The sequence below is a fragment of the Carassius gibelio genome, chromosome B6 (assembly GCF_023724105.1).
Source record: "Carassius gibelio isolate Cgi1373 ecotype wild population from Czech Republic chromosome B6, carGib1.2-hapl.c, whole genome shotgun sequence".
Classification (NCBI taxonomy): domain Eukaryota; kingdom Metazoa; phylum Chordata; class Actinopteri; order Cypriniformes; family Cyprinidae; genus Carassius; species Carassius gibelio.
The window spans coordinates 19,548,380-19,568,514 of record NC_068401.1 but is presented as its reverse complement, the minus strand read 5'-3'; the positions used below and the strand labels follow the sequence as shown (position 1 = coordinate 19,568,514).

The following is a 20,135-nucleotide window of genomic DNA, read 5'->3' as shown; positions in this document are numbered from 1 at the left end:
CCACTGCCAGAACTGAGCCAGATGTGCCATAGTTGGCCCAGATGAGGCCCGGATATGTTTGCTATCTGGGATACAGCTATGATCAGCTGTTCCTTCATCTTGTCTGAGCTTTCAACATTGTTACGGGAAAGGATGAAGCTGAATGTTTAGTTCTTGTCACATGAACCGCGGTGCACTAGCCACATTCTGAAAAGTTGAGATGTTTTTAACTCAATGCGGTGCGGAAACGGCTGGCAAAAACGGGCGCATCGCACCGCGTGCGCATCGCAACCGCGTCGCTTCCATATGAGCGCGCATACCGCTACATTGGAAATAACAAACTTGAGCACGCAAAAGACGGCCCCTACCCAGCAAACACAGAACGTTGTGAGGACGTCGCCAGTTAGTCGTCATTTGGTCAGCGCGACATTACTTTATGGCAACGTTGTGAGGACGTAGTGGTAAAGTTCCATTTTTTAAAATCTTGGCTAACTTCCCAGAAACGTTGAGGGCACGTACTCAAAAGACGTCGCTAGTTAGTCCCATTGGGGACGTTGTAGCAACGTGGTCAGCTGGTCTTCAGATAACTTTTAATATTATTGCACTAGATGTATTATTATTATTAAGATACCATTTGAACAGCATATTCTTTGGGAAATATACAAAAAATTAATCAAGCATGTTAAAATAATTATATATATATACGGGACAAAAGAACATTTAAACCTTAAACTAGCAGCGCACGTCACTTTCTGAGTGAAGTGCGCATTGTGCACGTGCCCTTCATTTTGTAACGGTCAACTTCCAGCGGACGGACACGGAGGAAAGGTAAGTCCTATAAATCTACTTTTATTCATTTTAACTGATACAACGGTAAATGCCATCAAAGAGGAGTAGTGTTTTGTATTTTTGTAGGTTTTCTCTTTCAATTTAATAAATAAATGCTCTGTTTGGTTAATTAGCTCAAAAGCAGTCTCAGAGGTGGTCTAAGGTAACGTTAACTGTAAAAATCGAATATAACCTTAAGTTACCTGTTTTAAATTATTTGAAATTTATCACTATAAACTATACAGTATTAACTTTCTAATTATTCAATTTTTAACCGTAGTAACGTTAATTCGTTTGTTTGAATACCTGCTGCTCGAGCTTGATGATGCTCATGCTATCCATGCTGTGAACTTGAATATAATCCGATATAACGTTAAATATAAAGTTTAACGTTAATTAGACCGAGGCTGCCGAAATCATGTTCAGTGTAACGTTATGTGGGATTAATAATTTCCCCTTTTCTCCCTCAAGTGGCAGGCTTGTAAATTCTGTCATCTGTTCATTATTGGTGTTAATGGTGTTTTTCACATGCATGCTTTTTAATGCTAGTTTAATTCTCAAATTGATCTGATACTTTCGTTTCACAAAAAGTAAACAAATTGTTCACTTTTTTAGGGCCCGACAACCACCAGTTGAGTCCATGATTCAGTGAGTTCCTTATAAGGAAATATATTTGTTACCACCTAGTAATTTAAATGTATTATTTATTGCTGTAAAATGAACACATGTATTTATCATCAGGGGAAGAGACAGTCTGGGCAGCAGCAACAAGACAACTATTACAAGTAGAGATGGGTTTCAAGAACTGGTACTAATTTGGTTCCTGACTTGTTCAGTACTGAAAATATTTACATAAGGTACAGGATCAATAGTGCTGCTATCAGTATTCTTGTAACATTGATTCATTACCCTTTAGACACAACCACATATCCTCCAAATCATCTCTGCGTGGATGGCAGCAAGGATCCAGGATCAAGAGATCATTCTTCATGGAGACTGTTCCACAGGAAGCAGTTTCTCCTGGGTGAAAAACTAAACCTGGTTGTTTCAGCATCACTCAGGCAAGACTAAATACTTTTAAATTGATTTCAGTTGGTTATGTGTTTCAGGTCATCCTGACCATTCTGCTGTTCTGGATGTAAGGCCGTGCTGGAACTACATTTCTCGTGGTTGAAAGATTTGTGCAGCGGTATCCGGTCATATAACGCCCCATCACATGGGGCGTCAACGCCTCTCGTTTACTTTTAAATGAAGTGACGTCAAGCATGGTGAAATTAATTCTAGAAATTAATTCTAAAAATAAGTTGAAGACTTTTCAAGCGCCAATGCAGCCGTCCTCCAGTCAGAACATCTTATGCAAATACCCAAGCGCAGACGCAAGCCAATCGAGTGCATGCAATACCAGAAAACTAATGTGATTGGCTGTCACTATGAGAAGAGACAGTAATTCTGATCCGATATCAGTGTCGTTGTTTGCAAAAAAAATGTTTAAATCAATGTAGAATTTTCTATACTTCTGTGTAGGGATGTCAATTTTCAATCATTTCCTGGCCTCCACAGTCACCGGACCTGAACCCAATCGAGATGGTTTAGGGGTGAGCTGGACCGCAGACAGAAAGCAAAAGGGCCAACAAGAGCTAAGCATCTCTCAGGGAACTCCTTCAAGACTGTTGGAAGACCATTTCAGGTGACTACCTCTTCAAGCTCATCAAGAGAATGCCTAGAGTGTGCAAAGCAGTAATCAAAGCAAAAGGTTGCTACTTTGAAGAACCTACAATATGACATATTTTCAGATGTTTCACATTTTTTTGTTTTGTATATAATTCCACATGTGTTAATTCATAGTTTTGATGCCTTCAGTGTAGGGGTATCCATGGTTAACCGATTAACCGTTAAAAATTGCGTAACCGAGTGAAACATTTTGCTCGGTTAAGTGACGTCAATGGCGTGCATTAAATTTAGTTGTAATACATTTTTGCACCACCAGAGACCGCCAGAGCGCTCCCAGACATTTGTAATGTCCACAAGAAGAAGTCATTTTTCTAATATGAAGCGGGCAAAAAAAAAGTACAGCGTTGGAGCACTTTAAAATTGAGAGTGACGGGGCAAAATGCAAGTATTGCAATACAGTGCTTAGATATACTTCAAGTACAACCTCGTTGTTGTAATCTCAACAGCCAACACCCGGGCATCATTAGGCCGGTCAGGACACACTGGATGCGTGGCGAAAGCATCTCAGCTGCGTGGCGTGTCTGTTTTAATTCGGCTCCCATGTTAACAGGTTAGAGCTTGCCGACTCGACTGCCTGCGTGAGACACGCGGCTCAGGCGCGGCTCGACGCGTCCATGCTAGAAATAGAACCGACGCCTTGTTGGAAGCGTTTCCAGGCAAAATATAATAGGAAAATATGTTTATATGTCATTTTGTACACAAATACATATTAATTCATGACATTTTTATATTTGAAAGTCTATAGGTTGACAAAAATTCAGAAAAAAATAATATAATAATAATAATAATTATCGATTTTCAAATATTGTACCTGTCAAACATAGTCATAGCCTTAGCGAGGCGGCCGCGGAGCCTGCTTGTTACCTTCGCATAAACACGGAAAGTTACATAACTATTACTAGAGCCTGTTCCTTTATAACATAGCCAAAGGTCAGTGTATATTTGCTTTATACATTTTAGGCTTATTCTCAAATTCAGATTGTGTTAGTGGGCGGGATTATTAGGCAGTTTTAATAGGACAATTTGACCGGAGAGATTAAATTTTGTCGGACATTTCTTTTTTTTTTTTCGGCCAATGTCCGGAAATTACCGGACAACGGAAACCCTGGCGCACACTATGGTTAACCGAGTATTAACCGCTAAGGGCCTCGGGTTAACGGTTAATGAAAAACTTGAAAACGTGCAGCCCTACTTCAGTGTGAATCTACAATTTTCATAGTCATTAAAATAAAGAAAACTCTTTGAATGAGAAGGTGTGTCCAAACTTTTGGTCTCAAACTTAAAGTCAAGGTGACTTTAAGGAGAGGAAGAATTGTATAAACTTGTTAAATCATCTAAACCAACAACATGTATGTTAGACCCTATACCATCTAAGCTCCTAAAAGAGGTGCTTCCAGAAGTCATAGGTCCTCTTCTGACTATTATTAATTCCTCATTGTCATTAGGATATGTCCCCAAAACCTTCAAACTGGCTGTTATTAAGCCTCTCATAAAAAAACCACAACTTGACCCCAGAGAACTTGTTAATTATAGACCAATCTCGAATCTCCCTTTTCTGTCCAAGATACTAGAAAAGGTGGTATCCTCACAATTATATTACTTCTTAGAGAAAAATGGTATATGTGAGGATTTCCAGTCAGGATTTAGACCGTATCATAGTACTGAGACTGCTCTCCTTAGAGTTACAAATGATCTGCTCTTATCATCTGATCGTGGGTGTATCTCTCTATTAGTTTTATTGGATCTTAGTGCTGCGTTTGACACAATTGACCACAACATTCTTTTGCATAGACTTGAACACTTTGTTGGCATCAGTGGAAGTGCATTAGCATGGTTTAAATCGTACTTATATGACCGCCATCAGTTCGTAGCAGTGAATGAAGATGTATCATATCGATCACAGGTGCAGTATGGAGTACCTCAAGGCTCAGTAATAGGGCCGCTACTCTTCACGCTTTATATGTTACCCTTGGGAGATATCATCAGGAAACATGGTGTTAGCTTTCACTGTTATGCTGATGATACTCAGCTCTATGTTTCCTCGCAGCCCGGTGAAACACACCAATTTGAAAAACTAATGGAATGCATAGTCGATATAAAAAATTGGATGACGAGTAATTTCTTACTGCTAAATTCAGAAAAAACAGAGGTGTTAATCATAGGGCCTAAAAACTCTGCTTGTAATAACCAAGAACACTGTCTAAGACTTGATGGTTGCTCTGTCAATTCTTCGTCATCAGTTAGAAACCCAGGTGTGCTACTTGATCGCAATCTTTCCTTAGAAAGCCACGTTTCTAGCATTTGTAAAACTGCATTTTTCCATCTCAAAAATATATCTAAATTACGGCCTATGCTCTCAATGTCAAATGCAGAAATGTTAATCCATGCATTTATGACTTCAAGGTTAGACTATTGTAATGCTTTATTGGGTGGTTGTTCTGCACGCTTGGTAAACAAACTACAGCTAGTCCAAAATGCAGCAGCAAGAGTTCTTACTAGAACCAGGAAGTATGACCATATTAGCCCGGTCCTGTCCACACTGCACTGGCTCCCTATCAAACATCGTATAGATTTTAAAATATTGCTTATTACTTATAAAGCCCTGAATGGTTTAGCACCTCAGTATTTGAATGAGCTCCTTTTACATTATACTCCTCTACGTCCGCTACGTTCTCAAAACTCAGGCAATTTGATAATACCTAGAATATCAAAATCAACTGCGGCCGGCAGATCCTTTTCCTATTTGGCGCCTAAACTCTGGAATAACCTACCTAACATTGTTCGGGAGGCAGACACACTCTTGCAGTTTAAATCTAGATTAAAGACCCATCTCTTTAACCTGGCATACACATAACATACTAATATGCTTTTAATATCCAAATCCGTTAAAGGATTTTTAGGCTGCATTAATTAGGTAAACTGGAACCGGAAACACTTCACATAACACCGTACTTTCTACATTATTAGAAGAATGGCATCTACGCTAATATTTGTCTGTTTCTGTCTTATTCCGAGGTCACCGTAGCCACCAGATCCAGTCCGTATCCAGATCAGAGGGTCACTGCAGTCGCCCGGATCCAGTACGTATCCAGACCAGATGGTGGATCAGAACCCAGAAAGGACCTCTACTGCCCTGAAAGACAGCGGAGACCAGGACAACTAGAGCCCCAGATACAGATCCCCTGTAAAGTAGGGATGCACCGAAATGAAAATTCTTGGCCGAAACCGAAAACCGAAAAAGAGAAAACCAAGGCCGAAACCGAAACACCAAAAGAAATTATGCCAATTATTAGTACCATTGCATTTATTGCTATGACCGTGTACTAACTTTACTAAAATTAAGACATTGCAATTGCATAAATTAATATTAAAGTTTCAAAGATAATTACAATTACATAACTTATTTAAAAAAAAAAAAACATAAAAATACATAATTACAAATGATGCAAATATTTATTAAGCACATTGCAACAATGCACAGTATAAAATAAAATTCAAACTAAAAATTTATCCCTCTCATGTGTATATTTAATAATAATGTACAGGCCTACTGGCCTGCAGAAAGGTTTTAAAATGAACAGTTCTCTCATAAAAACAAAGTGCATTTAGGTGAAGTGCATTTGAAATTTGTCTCTGTAGGACTAGAAAGTGCATTACTTCTCCTGTTGGCAAGACTGTTATCACTTCTGGGGATGGGGACTTCAGACAGATAACCATCTAGCTATTGAGCAGTTGAGCTTGTCATCTGCCTGACATTTGAGAAATATTTGAGAGAGTGTATTTAAATAGGGCCAGGGCATAAATAAACATTTTTATCAAATTAAAGCAGAAATCTAGCAGAAAATCTAGCATAAATATAGCTACAATCTGATATTATGTATGTATATATGTTTGTGTGTGTGTATAAGAACAAAATAGCCAACGTATTATTATCATTTGAGGCACTTTCTTGCAGAATTCCACTGAACATATCAGACAACGATGGTGCATGCCCCTCATCTGGTGCAGAGACCATTTTTTTTTTCTGCGCTCTGATCTGTCTCCTGCACTTGGCGCTACTCCGTCTCCACGTGGGTTCTCCGCATCCAGCGGCGACTGGATCATTTCTCGTGCGCGCTGCCTTATTTCCGCATCCAAGTAATGGTCTTTATAATGCGGATCAAGCACATTCGCGATGAAGTGCAGAGGATCCGAAAAGATCTCAGTGAGACGTGTGCTAACAGACTCTATAAGACTGTACTTTTCTTTGTTTTTACTTCGTGGTCCGTCTTAATCTCTTTGTTAGGAGACGCTTTAGTGCTGCGAATAAAGGAATAAGAAGAGAGAGAATGTTCTCACTGGTGTTAAGTGAATGTCGCGGGGAGCTCGTGGTCTTTGCTATGCAGGTGCACGTGCAGGTCGCGGTTTCTGTTTGCGTCATCACAACATTTCGGCCGTGTTGTTTGGGTGATAAAAGTCTATCGGCCGAAAACCGAAAAGGCCATTTTCGGCCAAAAATTTTCGGTGGCCGAAATTTTGGTGCATCCCTACTGTAAAGACCTTGTCTCAGAGGAGCACCAGGACAAGACCACAGGAAACAGATGATTCTTCTGCACAATCTGACTTTGCTGCAGCCTGGAATTGAACTACTGGTTTTGTCTGGTCAGAGGAGAACTGGCCCCCCAACTGAGCCTGGTTTCTCCCAAGGTTTTTTCCTTCTGTCACCGATGGAGTTTCGGTTCCTTGCCGCTGTCGCCTCTGGCTTGCTTAGTTGGGGTCACTTCATCTACAGCGATATCGTTGACTTGATTGCAAATAAATGCACAGACACTATTTAAACTGAACAGAGATGACATAGCTGAATTCAATGATGAACTGCATTTAACTATCATTTTGCATTATTGAGACACTGTTTTCCAAATTAATGTTGTTCAGTGCTTTGACGCAATGTATTTTGTTTAAAGCACTATATAAATAAAGGTGATTGATTGATTGATTGATTGTGATGAGTAGTCTAAAGTTGGGCTCAGGTGGTAGTGCTGCGGGATATGTTTCCCATACATTTATTTATTTTTGGAGACTCGCCACAATTTTAAAACTGATCGATTTTCAAAAAGGCTTCGTTGAATAAACATGAGTAACGTTACGTACTGCACGTTTAATAATTCCTAACATTTATATGTTTAAATATCAAAACGAGGCACAGGTGTTTTTATATCGCTATATTTCTGAAGAAAGACTTGCATGTTATATGCCTGATAAAGCAGCGTGTGAGCGTAGCTCTGCTTTGTTTACAGCTGTTATTTCTCGCACTTTATGTCTATGCTTTAAAACATCTCCTGCTGGCAAAGGATGAATTTGTATTTTCATCAAGTCCGCCTGATCCACACAGAAAACATATTTTGTTTGTTATCAAAAAAGATCTACTCTAGAGGGACTTGGCTGTTGTTATTGATTCTATTTGGAAGTCTACCGGTTAGGTTAGGTCCACAAAAGCGTTTGTTTATAAAAGTTTGTTTATGTTGTTGCCGTTGAAACCGTCTGTATATATATATGTGTGTGTGTGTGTGTGTGTATAATGTATGTGTGTGTGTGTAAAATACATTTCTTTTAAATGTATAGCACAGTAATGAAGGCAGCAACATGTGGTAGATGGGACAGAACAAGAATCTTTCATTGTGCTAATGTATTATAATACGAAAGGGTATGGCTCCTATACAGCGTGCATCGCGTAAACACAACCAGTGCGCAGAATGATGCACTTGAAGCAACACAGAGTCACAGCGTGTAGCATTACTCACAGAAATGTTCAAAACACCAAAAGAAGAGATATTTTTGTGTATTATATGTGTGCAATATTTTGAGCCTTTTCTTTTAACAGTTTTAAATATTAGTTATTGTGCACTCTTGAAGAGAGTTTCATTGTTTTGACTGTAGTAACTATGATGGGATGATACGCTAATCTGCCAATTCAATACTATCCCGATACTTGTGTGCCGATTCAATATATATTTATAATTATATATATATATATAATTTAGCATTGTGATTATAGTTATATAACTATTGCAATTCATGACTTATCCAAATTGTCTATAAAATGATGTTTGTTTCTGTAGATTTGAGGGAAAGATTAAAAACAAGGAGGTCTGGGAATGACTGAATGGATCTGACAGCAGTGCGGGAAGGAAGTAATCACCAGAATGTAAGTTTTTTGAGAATGTGTGCATTATTACAAGTTGAGTTTTCATTTAAATGTGGCAATGTACACAGCTGGTCAAAAGTTTTAAATATATTTAATTAAAAGTTTAATTTATTTCTATAATGCACAGCTATATTTTCAGAATAATTACTCCAGTCTTCAGTGTCACATGATCTTCAGAAATCATTCTAATATGATGATTTACTGCTCAATAAATTTTTCTGATTATTATCAGTGTTGAAAACAGTTGTGCTGCCCAAACTTTTGTCTACACATTTACATTTACATTTATTTATTTATTATTTATTTTAATTATTTATTTTATTTGGGGGGGGGGGGGGGGGGCTAATAGCAAGAATGCATAAAATTTAAAACCAGTGGTAGAGAAGACTTTTGTAATTTTACAGAAGATTACCTTTTTTTCAATGTTTTGAACTTTGTGTTTCATAAAATAATCATGAAGAAAAAATTCAACTTTCCAGAAATGCTAAGTTTTCTTCCCCATCATTTCTAATTCGCTTCCCTAAAACCAACTTTGTTCAAAAAGTTCCTTCGTTACCAATAGAGTTCAGTGGAACTAAAAACCGTAGTAAGCTAACTACAGATGTGATTTACATCATGTATGTCATGAGCAGATGTACACTTTGATCTTAGCGGCAATAATGCGATTGGGTGCATGTAAATGCACTGATTTGTGATAATCAGCAATGTTTCCCGATCAGCATACCAGTATATGAAAAAGATCATGTGACACTGAAGACTGGAGTAAAGTTACTGAAAAATTCAGCTTTGCCTCATAATTATTTCAATAAATATGTTTAAGTATATTAAAAAAAACAGTATGAAAACTGTTATTTCTTTCTTTCTGTTTTTTTTTTTTTTTTTTTCAAAAAATTGATCAAATTAATCTAGCCTTGGTGAGCAGAAGAGACTTCTCTTGAAAACCATAAAGAAAAGATTCCAGATTTTTGACTGGTTGTGAACATACATGAGCAACATTAACAAGATGATCCTCCCTTTCAGCTCAGAGGATGTTGACAGTGCAGGCCCAGGATGAAGAAGAGGAGGAAGAACACGTTTAACAATTTTCTCATAAGCTTGCCATGTGTTATAATAAAAACAATGAACATGGCTACAATAATATGCTAAATGTTATTAAAAGATTCCAGTTTGCAAGAAGTCTGAGTGTCTGACTCTAAACTAGAGGAACTCTTTCCTGAAGAAGATCAGGTGCTGAGAAGGAGCCTTGTTCTAAAGCAAAACACTGCATCAAGCCTCCTGTCCTTCCCTCAGAAGAGCCTGTCTTCTGCTGCTGGGGTAAGAAACACACTCTTCCTCTTCTCTATCAGCTGTCCTGCACCTAACTCTGCCTCCTCAGCACTGTCTGAAAGAGTCTTCTCCACAGTCAGTAATCAGAGATCACAGATTCTTCTGAGAAAGTCGATATGCTCATTTTCTTAAAAAACTTTGTTTTTTCGGGTGGGACAAATAATACAGGAGAGATGCTAGAAATCTCTATATTTTTCATTTTTCATATCTTTACGCTTTATGAATGTTTTTCTTCTGAGAAGCTCAAAAATTATGGTTCTTTGGTAATTGCTTTATTTTTTAGGTTTATCCTCTGATAGTGAGCACAGAGCCCTGATCATGACATGCAAGAAAAAGAAAGAAATCATGTCCATGATTTACTAATTTGTTCCCTCGATGTACTAAAACGTACACGATTACTTTTACATTTCATTGATTTGCTAAATCGTATGCACAATTTACTAATTCGTTCTCTTGATGTATAAATAGTGTACACGTTTTAGCAAATCGAGGGAATGAAATAGAAAATCGTGCGCATTAATTAGCCAAAAAATTTTCCTGCATGTCGTGTAATTAAAGCACATCACCACCAGACATTTATACCAGGAGCCTCATATACGACGCTCACAGTTTTACTTTGTGCAGTATCTCTGTGCAGTATCTGCTGAATTGTTTCATATCTATTTATCATGTATTTTTTGTTGCACTAAATTATGTTGTATCAATAAATTTACTGATAATTATTTATAATTTTCACTGATAACGTCATTAACCATCTCCCCATCCTTAAGACAAACATTTTCTATTGTTTATATTGTGTAATCTATGAATTGATGTGTTTAGTTTTCTCTGTTCATAACTTAGTAACATTTTGCATGGTTAAAGAACAGGTGCAGTGTTCAAAATGTTTTGGCTTAGTATTTGTAGAAAGTAGTGCTGAATAAATATTGATTTGTGAATGAATGCAGTGTGTTTTTGTCTATTTTATATTAGAATGTTTTTGTATTTGTTTGCATTGCATGTATGTAATTAATGTATTAACTATGAATCCCCTATAATTAGATTACAATTAGATTTCATAAGGTTTATTTTTTGCCCCAGAGATGGATTGAGTTTATTAGTTCTTTATGTATTTCAAGGTAATGGTGAGGTGAAAATATGAATTACCAATATGATCCTGTAATGTCACGTCCTCATAAGGTGCCAGTTTGGTCGCTGGGACGTACTCATCACGTTCCAGCGACGTTCCACTATAACGTCGCCACAACGGATATGGGAATCACAAAGTTACGTCACTGGAACGTTATATGGTACGTCGCTGCGACTAATATGGTACTTTATAGACGGTTTCAACGGCATCAACATAAACAAACGTTAATGCGCGTGAGCGCTTTTGTGGACCTAACTTAACTTCTGGTAGACTCCAAATAGAATCAATAACAACAGCCAAGTCCCTCTAGAGTATATATTTTTTTATAACAAACAAAATGTGTTTTCTGTGTGGATCAGGCGGACTTAATGAAAATGCTAATTAATTATTTGCCAGCAGGAGATGTTTTAAAGCATAGACATAAAGCGCGAGAAATAGAGGTTTCCCCAGTAACAGCTGTAAACAAAGCAGAGCTGGTACGCTCACACGCTGCTTTATCACGCATATAACATGCACGTCTTCTTTCAGAAATACAGCGATATAAAAACACCCGTGCCTCGTTTTGATATTTAAACATAAATGTAAGGAACTATTATTATTAAACGTGCAGTACGTTAGGTAACGTTACGTTACTCATGTTTATTAAAATAAGCCTTTTTGAAAATCGATCAGTTTTAAAATTGTTGCGAGTCTCCAAAAATAAATAAATGTATGGGAAACACATCCCGCAGCACAGCCACCTGAGCCCAACTTCAGTCTACTCATCACCTTGGCTTTAACTGCGTTTGTAGATGGCACCGCAGCCAGACCGATATACACAACACAGACCGGAACCCTTACGAAAATTAACCATGGTTTTACTACAAATAAAACCAAAAAACCATGGTTACTATAGTTAAACCATGGTAACCACAAAATAACCATGGTTTTGCTATATTAACCATAGTTTAACCATGGTATTTGTAGTAAATATGTGGTTATACAAATGGTAGTCAACACGCCAAAAAACCATGGGTTACTACAGTTTTACTATAATAAAACCATGGTTATTTTTCGTAGGTCCAGGCGCGTGCGCCCGATGAAGCTGTCTATAGTAACGTTCTCATAATGTGCCAGTTTAGTCGCTGGGACGTACTCAATACGTTCCAGCGACGTTCCACTATAACGTCGCCACGACGGATATGGGAATCACAAAGTTACGTCGCTGGAACGTTATTTGGGACGTCGCTGCAACGAATATGGTCTGGTCCAGTTACGTCGTCACGACGTAACTGTGTTAGCTGGGTAAGAACTGCTGTCTTCCATGAGGTTTCGTGCAGAATAACAGCAACAGGAGTGCAACATTTTTCATATTTTCTGCAAAGTATCGATAATTAATTGTATTTATAATTTCTTTATAACTAAATGTTTTAAGCAGTGTGTGCAGGCCAATCGGGACGGTGAGTGTATGATATAAAAAGAAAAGGTCTCGCGGACGCGGTGGTATGACGTTAACACCGATTGGTCTGCAGCTGCGCGCAGTGCAATGTGCCATTCACCATCACAACACGGCATGCACGGTGGCGACTTGCGTGAAAGATGCGAGGGGCAAGGAACTCGACCGGAAGTTTAAGTCGGGTGGGGGCTGAAATCTTTTAGCAGAACTTCACTTGCGTTAGCATTCCCATTGACTCCCATTCATTTTGGCGTCACTTTGAAAGCGAATAACTTTACATCTGAGGCGTTTAAAGACTCTGTTTGTCCATTATTTATTTCTAAAGATACACGACAATGTATAAAGGGCTCCATTACCTTCTATGTTACATTATGGCCCCGTATAAACAGTTTTTGTAAAAAATAGGCTAACGATTGCGTCATAACCACTCGGCTCTATGTCGCATTACCGTACAGACAGGTGGAGAAGCTCGCAGGCAATTAACTTAATATGGCGTACTGGCGTTACATTTTAAAATACTATACAAAATAATTAATCAGAATACTTACTCCTGCTCACTCACGACAAAGAACTCCCCACTCAAGCTCGCCGTCTCTGCAAGATTAACGATGGCAGTTTGCACGCACAGCCACTTAGAAGATTTACATCTGGCAGACAGGTTGCTGACGTCGTCAAGCTTCGTTTGAGTCTGCGCGTCAGAAACGGAAGTGCTTAAAAACGCTAAAACTGGGCTTCATTTGTCTCAATTGAGTTCCAATGGGGTCGCTGTGTCCATTTCTTTTACTGTCTATGGAAAGATGACAGCAGTACCGCCGCTCCCTCTACGCAGAAAACGCAGTCTGCGTAGGGCACCAAATCCCAGAGGGGGCACCATCCCAGTTGCACAAAAAAGAAAAGAAATAAACCTGCACCATTCTCCCATCCGCGCTCGCGACCGCTCGCACCTGATGTTTGCGGCTGAATGTTCATAATTGATGGATGGACATCTATGCTTGGGTAAAGGACAGGGGCGTCGGACTGGGGGGTAAAGGGTACCGAGTACCCAGGGCACGAGGCAGGGGAGGGGCCCTTAAAAGTCAGTTTTCTATACATACATTTACATGCACTAACATTTGTATAGCATTTATGTACAAATAAAAAAAGTTCCTGTGCAAAACTAAACTTGTAGTTAGGCACTGGTTTGGTATAACAAAGTCATTTTCATTCTGTGCAGGGCCCCACCACCCCTCTCGAATCAATGTAAATGGTACGACCCACAGTTCAGGTGCTTCAGCTGCAGACCAGCGGTGTATCATAGTGATGGGAAGTTCGATTCTTTTCCGCGAACCGGTTCTTTCGGACGGTTCGATTCAATAAACCGGTTGAAAAAACCGGTTCATCGGTTCTTTCACGCTCTTGACGTCATTGGCGATGACGTAATGGCGTCACGTCTATCAAACATTCAAATATATAAAGTCAGTAATCATAACTTTAGTCAGTTAAAACCTCATAATCATGAAAAGTTTACATTTGAGTTTTGCAACAACACCTAAATACAGTAACAGCAATAATGTGCATATGAGGATTTAAGTCTTGAAGATATAAAGTAAATAAATTAGGTGTCATCAGCGCAGAAACCATGATCCACTGTGGTGGTTTCTTTTAATAACCTTTTATAACTTGCGTCGTGGTGAGTGGAAGGATGACACCAGGTAAATAGTTTGCGTTTTTAATAACAGCAGCTGCACTGACAACAGACTACAACCATAACCAAAACACTCGATCACTCCGCCTTTAAGCGGGCACTATTTAACCTTAGTATATGTGCATGGCACTATATACTACATCCTCCTTTCTTATAATAAACAGAAAACAAAAGTTTATCTTTAGCAGATAAAATGTAGCTTAACTGAAACAATATTCCAACGTGTATTAATCAGGGATACATTAAACTTAAACTGAACATATGCAATTACATATCTACTGTTTACCCTTTTTTTTTTTTTTTTTTATAAACAGCATAAGCTCAATATTGTATGCACTTATTGGCTTAACACATAGTCTCTGAATCTAACTGGAGGCCTAATAACTCGGCCGCTTCTGGTTTGACCCGTTGGTGGAGGAGGAGAAGGCTCCACACATGCAGTCTCATCAGCCCCTGTAGAAGCATCTGGGGTGCTGTCTTGCTCATCATCGAGACTGTCCGGTTCATACACCTGAATGTTGCTGGGTGTCTTCCTCAGGTGTCTCCTGTTGCGCCTGTACTGCTGTCCAGATGATGTCATTATGTCATAGGACCGTGGTTCAGCGCATGTCGCCATGACAACAGCAGGACGCCATCCTCGTTCAGTTTTCATGTGAACAGTCCCACCAGGCGGCAGCACCGGAAGTTTCTTTGTGCCTCTGTTGTAATAAGCACGCTGTCTTCGCTGGAGATCCTGAAGAGTAGAGAGTGCATTAGTTGGTACTGTAGGTTGCAGTACTGTGCTTGAGCTGGGTAAAGTGCTTCTCAGGACCCTGCCCATAAGCAGTTGTGCTGGAGAATAGCCCATACCTGTGACAGGTGTGTTCCTGAGAGTTAGAAGTGCCAGAAATGGGTCAGTGTTGGTTTGTTTGGCCTTCTTTAACAGGTACTTAACAGTCTTCACTGTTCTCTCGGCCAGGCCATTTGACTGCGCATAGCCTGGGCTGGAGTGAGTGAGCTTAATTCCCCATGCTGTGGCAAACTTTCTCATTTCTTGGCTTGCAAAAGGCACATGGTCGCACACAATTTCTTTAGGTATTCCCACTCTGGCAAAGACCGATTTCATCTTGTTAATGACTGTGTGTGTTGTCTTGTCTCTTATGTTTAGTACTTCCGGGTATTTGGAGAAATAATCTACAACCAGAAGAAATGACTGACCACTGATTTCAAATATGTCAGCTCCTACTTTCAGCCATGGAAGCTCTGGGATTTCATGACAGATCATCGGCTCCCTCTGTTGGCGAGGTTGGAACTGCTGGCAAGTTGCACATTCCTCTACCATTTTTTCAATGTCTCTAGTCATACCTGGCCAATACCAGTGTACTCTGGCCAGAGCTTTGGTGCGCTGCATACCTTGGTGTGCCACATGCAGCCTCTGTAACATGTCTGACCTCATTTTAGTAGGTAGAATAATTCTGTCTCCTGCAAACATTATTCCTTCTCTAATTGACACTGAGTGCCTAATAGGCCAGTATTGCATCACCTTTTTGTCGACTTGTTTTCTGTGATGTGGCCAGCCCTGCCTGTGAATGTCCAGCAATGTTTGCAGTATGACGTCATTTTGTGTCTCAAACTTTAACTGTGCCAGAGTCTCTGGGCTTAGGGCCTCTGTTGGCTCAAGAGCATAGATCACTTTTTCTTCAAAAATGTCACACTCACCCGGTTGCTCATGTGTAGTTGCTCGTGAGAGTGTGTCTGCGATCAGTAACTCTTTACCTGGCGTGTAAATTACATTCAGGTCATAGCGTTGCAGCTGAAGTAGCATCCGCTGTAGTCTGGACGGAGCTGTTCCCAGTGGCTTTCTCAGGATCGTTTCCAAAGGTTTGTGATCTGACTGCACATTAACCTTGACTCCATAGGCGTACTGGTGAAAGCGTTTCACTGAAAACACGATAGCCAGAAGCTCCTTCTCTATCTGTGCATAGTTTTTCTCTGTGTCCGTTAGAGCTCTGGATGCATAGGCGATAGGATGTCCATCTTGCATTAGACATGCACCTAAACCGTCCTTGGATGCATCTGCTTGTATCACGACAGCTTTCTTTGGGTCAAAGAATTTGAGAACAGGGGCTGTGACAAGCGCATTTTTTAGACTAATTACAGCTTTCATATGTTCGTGTTGCCATTGCCAAGCACTGTCTTTTCTCAGCAGCTGTCTCAGTGGCGCTGTGGCCGTCGCTTCTCCAGGTATGTACTGTGAGAGATACTTGATCATCCCAAGCATGCGTTGCAGAGCCGGTCTGTCTGTGGGTGATGGCATGTCAACTATTGCCTTAACTTTTGCTTCGTCTACTTTAACACCCTCTGATGTCACAACATGACCCATGTATTTGACACTGTTCACCTTGTATTGGATCTTCTCTTTATTGAATTTGACATTAGCCTCCTTTGCTCTAGTCATCACCTTTTGCAGTATTTCGTCATGTTCCTTTTATGTGGACGCAGTGATAATCATGTCATCAGCAATTATGTGAACACCCATGATGTCCCCAAATGTCTCGCAGTTGCGTTGCTGAAAAACTTCACTCGCCGACTTGATTCCAAATGGCAGGCGCTTAAACCTATAGCGCCCCCATGGCGTGTTGAAAGTGCACAGTAGCGACGACTCCTTGTCCAGCTTTATTTGCCAATAGCCGTCTTTCTCATCCAGTACTGTGAAGATTTTCTTACCAGCTAGTTTACACAACACCTCATCTGCTGTGGGAATTGAATAATGCTGTCTCAAAATAGCTTTGTTTAAGTCAGTGGGGTCTAGGCAAACCCTCAGCTTCTTCTTGTCTTTCTTTTCTGTGACTACAAGACTATTGACCCATGTCGTCGGCTCAGTTACTTGTTCAACAACGTCTGCTTTTAGCAGGTCATCAAGCGTGTCTCTCAGTCTGTCCATAACTGACAGTGGTATTTTCCTGCAGCCATGTATGACAGGAGTGACTGTAGGGTCAATATGGATGTGATGTTCACCTGAGAACTCACCAAGTCCTTCAAAGACACTTGCATGTTGTTTTAACAGCTCCTCTTTTGTAGTTGGGAACTTGACTGCGAGCGTGTCAATGTCCATCCTCTTTATCAGACCTAACGCTTCGCATGCATCCTTGCCTAGGATAGCTGTGTCTGAGTGGTTTGACACATAGAACAGCTGGTTGGATTTGGTTTGGGCATTGGAGCACTCCAGTGAGATTGTCCCTTCTGGTTTCAGCTTAACTCCACCGTACGCCACCAACACAGTTTTTGTCGGTTTTAGTTGCAAGTTTATTCGTTTTTCACGCCTGGCTTTTCTCTTCAATGTCTTGTACACAGCCTGCGGTAGTACATTTGTTTCTGCTCCTGTGTCTAACTTAAACTTAACAGACATGTCTCCAGCATTTATGTCTGCATACCATGAATTGTCTCTTTTAGTGCTTATTTGGTCAATATTCACTGTCCCAATGAAAAGTGTGTCTATTTCTGAGCTCAAATCATGCATTTTCATCTTATGTGTTGCTTTTGTAGTCTCACACATCTTTGCGTAATGATTGAGCTTACCACACTTTCGGCACGAGACTCCAAATGCTGGGCAAAGCCTTGGTTGATGTGACTTTCCACATTTCCTGCACCCTTGATCCTTTATTTTCCTGCTGTCACTCTGTACTTGTAGTTTTCGTCCCTGTTTCCATTGTTGGTTGTCTTTACCTTTGGTTTTGTTCACTGCATGTATTGCTCTTTCTTGTGTTGTAGTACTCATTGCTTGTATTTGTGCTTTGGCAGTCTCCGCTGCTCTGCAGATGTCGATCACCCTCTCCAGTGTGAGATCTGACTCTCTTAACAGCCTTTCTTTGAGCCGCGGATCATTCAAACTGAACACAATTTTGTCTCGGATCATATCATTTTCTGATGCACCAAATTCACAGTCTTTGCTTTTCTGTCTCAACTCAGTTACATATTTCTCAATGGTGACTGACTCTGACATGGGATGAGCCCAAAACTGATGTCTTTCAAACACTGTGTTTTTCTTTGGCTGGCAATATGCTTTAAATGCATATAAAATATCATCCACTGTTAGCTCTGCTTCATCCACTTGTACAACGTCTAGTGTGTTGTATACCTCAAGAGCGTCTTCTCCGAGTGCATGCAGTAAGATAGCTACCTGTACTTTAGCTTCCTTTCCATCAGCACCACTTGCAGTCATGTATATCTGAAAGCGTTGTTCCCATTTTCTCCAGTTTTCGCTTATATTGCCTGTTAGCACCAGCGTGGACGGTAGTTTGAACTGTTCCATCTCTTCTCCGCTCTCGAGCGTAGCTGCCTGCTCGCTCACGCTAGCTTAGCCCTTAGCAAAAATCCGTGTCTAACTTCGGCAAAATAAATAAAAATCGGCGCACTGGACCAGCTTCTGACACCATGTGGTGGTTTCTTTTAATAACCTTTTATAACTTGCGTCGTGGTGAGTGGAAGGATGACACCAGGTAAATAGTTTGCGTTTTTAATAACAGCAGCTGCACTGACAACTGACTACAACCATAACCAAAACACTCGATCACTCCGCCTTTAAGCGGGCACTATTTAACCTTAGTATATGTGCATGGCACTATATACTACACCACTTACTAAACATAATCCATTGCGATGTATTTGTTATTAAATGAACTTACGTTTCGCCAGATTGCCCTTCATCCAAGCCCTCGAAATACCCGCGCTCATAACATTACTAGTACAGAATCAGAATCAATCACCAAAAGAATCCCTTCGGTTCAGACATGCTGTGAGTCAGTTGGCTTCACGCTGAATCGCGCATGCGCAGTATCATCAGTTCATCGGTTCTCAATTCGGACGCGTCCGACAGAAACGATTCTCGGTTGAGTGTACTGATGATCCGAAAACCGATGCAACCGGTTCTTGACTCGAGAACGAGAATCGCTCTAACCGGCACATGCTGCAGTTCAGTGTCATCAGCTGCTCTACTCGTGTTCATGTTCTGTTTACTACAAACTCAATTTGTGAATGTGTCATCATTACAGTACAGATATCTCATAAATCATCCCTTATTCCTATTAAACATAAGAGTCTTTAGAGTCTTAATTATTGTCCAACTTCCCTGAAAACCCATTTGGCCTATACATTATATACAATATACAGATTGGAAACATTAATCTAAAAAAAATAATAATAATAAAAAATCAAAATAAAATATAGTTATTTTATCACACTTTCCGATGTTTAACAAAATACTTACAAAATTACACGCATGCGCAGTATCATCAGTTCATCGGTTCTCAATTCGGACGCGTCCGACAGAAACGATTCTCGGTTGAGTGTACTGGTGATCCGAAAACCGAAGCAACCGGTTCTTGACTCGAGAACGAGAATCAGCTCATCGGTTCTCAAATCGGACGCGTCCGACAGAAACGATTCTCGGTTGAGTGTACTGGTGATCCGAAAACCGAAGCAACCGGTTCTTGACTCGAGAACGAGAATCAGCTCATCGGTTCTCAAATCGGACGCGTCCGACAGAAACGATTCTCGGTTGAGTGTACTGGTGATCCGAAAACCGAAGCAACCGGTTCTTGACTCGAGAACGAGAACTGCTCCAGCAGTGGGCGTGTTCGTTCATTATCTGGCTCGGCTCAGTGTTCATCTTCAGTTCGGTCTTCACAGAATTTCATTCAGGGTACTGTTTGAGTAAATGAATTACTCCGGGATATTGGTTTATTCTGACTCAGAGGGAGTGTCAATCACGTTAAAAAAGTTAACCGCTTAAGTAATTTGTGTATTTATGCTTATTGGAGACGTGAACTGTTTCAAACGATTCAGTTCGATTTGGTGAACT

The 20,135-nt window shown here is 40.1% G+C and overlaps 2 long non-coding RNA genes across 2 annotated transcripts; both read left to right on the top strand.

Annotated features, from left to right (window-relative positions):
- The first annotated feature begins 848 nt into the window (after positions 1 to 848).
- Positions 849 to 1,978, top strand: LOC127959808 (uncharacterized). Its single transcript, XR_008154305.1, has 3 exons — positions 849 to 1,455; positions 1,549 to 1,615; positions 1,724 to 1,978. It is a non-coding gene; the product is annotated as an uncharacterized LOC127959808 (long non-coding RNA).
- Positions 1,979 to 2,144: 166 nt separating this feature from the next.
- Positions 2,145 to 10,274, top strand: LOC127959810 (uncharacterized). The gene is made up of 3 exons (XR_008154307.1): positions 2,145 to 2,250; positions 8,637 to 8,722; positions 9,743 to 10,274. It is a non-coding gene; the product is annotated as an uncharacterized LOC127959810 (long non-coding RNA).
- The last annotated feature ends 9,861 nt before the right edge of the window (positions 10,275 to 20,135 follow it).